We start from the raw sequence: 5,423 nt of genomic DNA on the forward strand, positions 1-5,423 counted from the left end.
GTTAGTGAAGATGTCTCAATTAAGAACATCGAGAGTCAAGTCTCTCTCTCTCTGTCCGGTGACACTTTCTCCTGTTTCAGATTTGCTGACGGATTGACAAAGGGGTGGATAAGGAGGCTGTGTTAAGCTATGCGCCCAGGCACGCTGGTAACAATCAGAAAACACTCAGACTTCAATACAAACATACAATTATCCTCTCACACCCCAAACCCTTTCTACAATATAACCTGTCACACACGCACAAACACAGTGTCTGACACATCAAAGAGCATCGCGTGTGAGGGGAGGAGGCCTGCCAAGAACGAGAGAAGAGAGATGGAAAGAGATGGTGAGTGGGAGAGAAACGACTCGTTGAAAAGTCTGCCGATGTGCCCTTGAGCAAGGCACTTGACCCTAATTGCTCCTGTAAGTCTCTCTGGATAAGAACATCTGCTAATTAACAAAAATGTAAATACATTTGTAAACGAGGCCTAGGAGAAGTGCGAACCGTTAACCTGGGTGGTGAAGTCTCGACAGGCCCTCTCATACATCGAACAGTTGACACTTCCTTTCCCCTGATTCTCTAATGTATTTATCTTCTGATCACATGTCATGTCTACAGAGCATTAGGGTTTCCCAACGCTGGCCTTTACACTATACAGGAATCCAGGAACACACACACACACACACACACACACACACACACACACACACACACACACACACACACACACGTAGATGTGATGTTTCCATAGATACTGATGGGATGCGAAGGCGCACCTGATCACACTAGAAACTGTCTATGTCTACAGCGTGGGCTGATTCCTGGCTATCAACATCGGCTCATGTTGCCTTAGTGTGTGTGTGTTAGTGTGTTAGTGTGTGTGTGTGTGTGTGTGTGTGTGTGTGTGTGTGCGTGCGTGCGTGCGCGTGTGTGTGTGTGGGTGAGCATGCTCTGTCACTGAAGGGAACTCCCACAAGCTGCAGTGCCAAAACTGCAGCAGAGCTGGTCTGACGGTAGGGCTGGGTTTGTGCCAACGCTAACACACACACACGTAGACATCAGCCTGTCACAGGGAGACACAGGGCAGATCATAACTGGGGAATTAACACTATTACCATGTCAGCCCTGGTAGCAGCCAGCAGCCATAGCACCCTACATCCCACTGCTCGCTCGCCTCTGAGGCTAAGCAGGGTCTGGTGAAACCTCTGAGGCTAAGCAGGGTCTGGTGAAACCTCTGAGGCTAAACAGGGTCTGGTGAAACCTCTGAGGCTAAGTAGGGTCTGGTGAAACCTCTGAGGCTACGCAGGGTCTGGTGAAACCTCTGAGGCTAAACAGGGTCTGGTGAAACCTCTGAGGCTAAGCAGGGTCTGGTGAAACCTCTGAGGCTAAACAGGGTTGGGTCTGGTGAAACCTCTGAGGCTAAGTAGGGTCTGGTGAAACCTCTGAGGCTAAACAGGGTTGGGTCTGGTGAAACCTCTGAGGCTAAACGTAGGGTCTGGTGAAACCTCTGAGGCTAAACAGGGTCTGGTGAAACCTCTGAGGCTACGTAGGGTCTGGTGAAACCTCTGAGGCTAAACAGGGTTGGGTCTGGTGAAACCTCTGAGGCTAACCAGGGTCTGGTGAAACCTATGAGGCTAAGCAGGGTCTGGTGAAACCTCTGAGGCTACGCAGGGTCTGGTGAAACCTCTGAGGCTAAGCAGGGTTGGGTGAAACCTCTGAGGCTAAACAGGGTTGGGTCTGGTGAAACCTCTGAGGCTAAACAGGGTCTGGTGAAACCTCTGAGGCTAAACAGGGTCTGGTGAAACCTCTGAGGCTAAACAGGGTCTGGTGAAACCTCTGAGGCTAAACAGGGTCTGGTGAAACCTCTGAGGCTAAACAGGGTCTGGTGAAACCTCTGAGGCTAAACAGGGTCTGGTGAAACCTCTGAGGCTAAGCAGGGTCTGGTGAAACCTCTGAGGCTAAACAGGGTCTGGTGAAACCTCTGAGGCTAACCAGGGTCTGGTGAAACCTCTGAGGCTAACCAGGGTCTGGTGAAACCTCTGAGGCTAAACAGGGTCTGGTGAAACCTCTGAGGCTAACCAGGGTCTGGTGAAACCTCTGAGGCTAACCAGGGTCTGGTGAAACCTCTGAGGCTAAGCAGGGTCTGGTGAAACCTCTGAGGCTAAGCAGGGTCTGGTGAAACCTCTGAGGCTAAGCAGGGTTGGGTCTGGTGAAACCTCTGAGGCTAAGTAGGGTCTGGTGAAACCTCTGAGGCTAAACAGGGTCTGGTGAAACCTCTGAGGCTAAGCAGGGTCTGGTGAAACCTCTGAGGCTAAGCAGGGTCTGGTGAAACCTCTGAGGCTAAACAGGGTCTGGTGAAACCTCTGAGGCTAAGCAGGGTCTGGTGAAACCTCTGAGGCTACGCAGGGTCTGGTGAAACCTCTGAGGCTAAGCAGGGTTGGGTGAAACCTCTGAGGCTAAACAGGGTTGGGTCTGGTGAAACCTCTGAGGCTAAACAGGGTCTGGTGAAACCCTGAGGCTAAACAGGGTCTGGTGAAAACTCTGAGGCTAAACAGGGTCTGGTGAAACCTCTGAGGCTAAACAGGGTCTGGTGAAACCTCTGAGGCTAAGTAGGGTTGGGTCTGGTGAAACCTCTGAGGCTAAGCAGGGTCTGGTGAAACCTCTGAGGCTAAGCAGGGTTGGGTCTGGTGAAACCTCTGAGGCTTAGCAGGGTATGGTGAAACCTCCGAGGCTAAGCAGGGTTGGGTCTGGTTAAACCTCTGAGGCTAAGCAGGGTCTGGTGAAACCTCTGAGGCTAACCAGGGTCTGGTGAAACCTCTGAGGCTAAGCAGGGTCTGGTGAAACCTCTGAGGCTAAACAGGGTCTGGTGAAACCTCTGAGGCTAAGCAGGGTCTGGTGAAACCTCTGAGGCTAAACAGGGTCTGGTGAAACCTCTGAGGCTAAGCAGGGTCTGGTGAAACCTCTGAGGCTAAGCAGGGTCTGGTGAAACCTCTGAGGCTAAACAGGGTCTGGTGAAACCTCTGAGGCTAACCAGGGTCTGGTGAAACCTCTGAGGCTAACCAGGGTCTGGTGAAACCTCTGAGGCTAAACAGGGTCTGGTGAAACCTCTGAGGCTAAACAGGGTCTGGTGAAACCTCTGAGGCTAAGCAGGGTCTGGTGAAACCTCTGAGGCTAAACAGGGTCTGGTGAAACCTCTGAGGCTAAGCAGGGTCTGGTGAAACCTCTGAGGCTAAGCAGGGTTGGGTCTGGTGAAACCTCTGAGGCTAAACAGGGTCTGGTGAAACCTCTGAGGCTAAACAGGGTCTGGTGAAACCTCTGAGGCTAAGCAGGGTCTGGTGAAACCTCTGAGGCTAAGTAGGGTCTGGTGAAACCTCTGAGGCTAAACAGGGTCTGGTGAAACCTCTGAGGCTAAACAGGGTCTGGTGAAACCTCTGAGGCTAAGCAGGGTTGGGTCTGGTGAAACCTCTGAGGCTAAGCAGGGTCTGGTGAAACCTCTGAGGCTAAGCAGGGTTGGGTCTGGTGAAACCTCTGAGGCTAAGCAGGGTTGGGTCTGGTGAAACCTCTGAGGCTAAGCAGGGTCTGGTGAAACCTCTGAGGCTAAGCAGGGTCTGGTGAAACCTCTGAGGCTAAGTAGGGTCTGGTGAAACCTCTGAGGCTAAGCAGGGTCTGGTGAAACCTCTGAGGCTAAGCAGGGTTGGGTCTGGTGAAACCTCTGAGGCTAAGCAGGGTTGGGTCTGGTGAAACCTCTGAGGCTAAGCAGGGTTGGGTCTGGTGAAACCTCTGAGGCTAAGCAGGGTCTGGTGAAACCTCTGAGGCTAACCAGGGTCTGGTGAAACCTCTGAGGCTAAACAGGGTCTGGTGAAACCTCTGAGGCTAAGCAGGGTCTGGTGAAACCTCTGAGGCTAAGCAGGGTCTGGTGAAACCTCTGAGGCTACGCAGGGTCTGGTGAAACCTCTGAGGCTAAGCAGGGTCTGGTGAAACCTCTGAGGCTAAACAGGGTCTGGTGAAACCTCTGAGGCTAAGCAGGGTCTGGTGAAACCTCTGAGGCTAAACAGGGTCTGGTGAAACCTCTGAGGCTAAACAGGGTCTGGTGAAACCTCTGAGGCTAAGCAGGGTCTGGTGAAACCTCTGAGGCTAAGCAGGGTTGGGTCTGGTGAAACCTCTGAGGCTAAACAGGGTCTGGTGAAACCTCTGAGGCTAAACAGGGTCTGGTGAAACCTCTGAGGCTAAACAGGGTCTGGTGAAACCTCTGAGGCTAACCAGGGTCTGGTGAAACCTCTGAGGCTAAGCAGGGTCTGGTGAAACCTCTGAGGCTAAACAGGGTCTGGTGAAACCTCTGAGGCTAAACAGGGTTGGGTCTGGTGAAACCTCTGAGGCTAAGCAGGGTCTGGTGAAACCTCTGAGGCTAAGTAGGGGCTGGTGAAACCTCTGAGGCTAAACAGGGTCTGGTGAAACCTCTGAGGCTAAACAGGGTCTGGTGAAACCTCTGAGGCTAAGCAGGGTCTGGTGAAACCTCTGAGGCTAAGCAGGGTTGGGTGAAACCTCTGAGGCTAAGCAGGGTCTGGTGAAACCTCTGAGGCTACGCAGGGTCTGGTGAAACCTCTGAGGCTAAACAGGGTCTGGTGAAACCTCTGAGGCTAAACAGGGTCTGGTGAAACCTCTGAGGCTAAACAGGGTCTGGTGAAACCTCTGAGGCTAAGCAGGGTCTGGTGAAACCTCTGAGGCTAAGCAGGGTCTGGTGAAACCTCTGAGGCTAAGTAGGGTCTGGTGAAACCTCTGAGGCTAAACAGGGTCTGGTGAAACCTCTGAGGCTAAACAGGGTCTGGTGAAACCTCTGAGGCTAAACAGGGTCTGGTGAAACCTCTGAGGCTAAGTAGGGTCTGGTGAAACCTCTGAGGCTAAGTAGGGTCTGGTGAAACCTCTGAGGCTAAGTAGGGTCTGGTGAAACCTCTGAGGCTAACCAGGGTCTGGTGAAACCTCTGAGGCTAAGCAGGGTCTGGTGAAACCTCTGAGGCTAAGCAGGGTCTGGTGAAACCTCCGAGGCTAAGCAGGGTTGGGTCTGGTGAAAGCTCTCAGGCTAAGCAGGGTTGGTTATGGTGAATCCTCTGAAGCTAAGAGGGGTTGGTTATGGTGAATCCTCTGAAGCTAAGCAGGGTTGGTTATGGTGAATCCTCTGAAGCTAAGCAGGGTTGGTTATGGTGAATCCTCTGAAGCTAAGAGGGGTTGGTTATGGTGAATCCTCTGAAGCTAAGCAGGGTTGGTTATGGTGAATCCTCTGAAGCTAAGAGGGGTTGGTTATGGTGAATCCTCTGAAGCTAAGCAGGGTTGGTTATGGTGAATCCTCTGAAGCTAAGAGGGGTTGGTTATGGTGAATCCTCTGAAGCTAAGCAGGGTTGGTTATGGTGAATCCTCTGAAGCTAAGCAGGGTTGGTTATGGTGA

At 52.3% G+C, this 5,423-nt stretch overlaps 1 long non-coding RNA gene across 3 annotated transcripts; it reads right to left on the reverse strand.

Annotated features, from left to right (window-relative positions):
• Window positions 1-2,037: 2,037 nt before the first annotated feature.
• On the reverse strand, window positions 2,038-4,867 carry LOC127915573 (uncharacterized). 3 transcript variants are annotated; one of them, XR_008091367.1, is made up of 5 exons: window positions 4,845-4,867; window positions 3,602-3,659; window positions 2,915-3,001; window positions 2,258-2,315; window positions 2,038-2,136 (listed from the first exon to the last, which is right to left on the reverse strand). It is a non-coding gene; the product is annotated as an uncharacterized LOC127915573 (long non-coding RNA). The 3 variants fall into 3 exon arrangements; XR_008091366.1 differs by having other exon boundaries at window positions 2,038-2,165; XR_008091368.1 differs by lacking the exons at window positions 2,038-2,136; window positions 2,258-2,315 and adding an exon at window positions 2,602-2,643.
• Between the last annotated feature and the right edge of the window lie 556 nt (window positions 4,868-5,423).

The sequence above is a fragment of the Oncorhynchus keta genome, chromosome 35 (assembly GCF_023373465.1).
Source record: "Oncorhynchus keta strain PuntledgeMale-10-30-2019 chromosome 35, Oket_V2, whole genome shotgun sequence".
Classification (NCBI taxonomy): domain Eukaryota; kingdom Metazoa; phylum Chordata; class Actinopteri; order Salmoniformes; family Salmonidae; genus Oncorhynchus; species Oncorhynchus keta.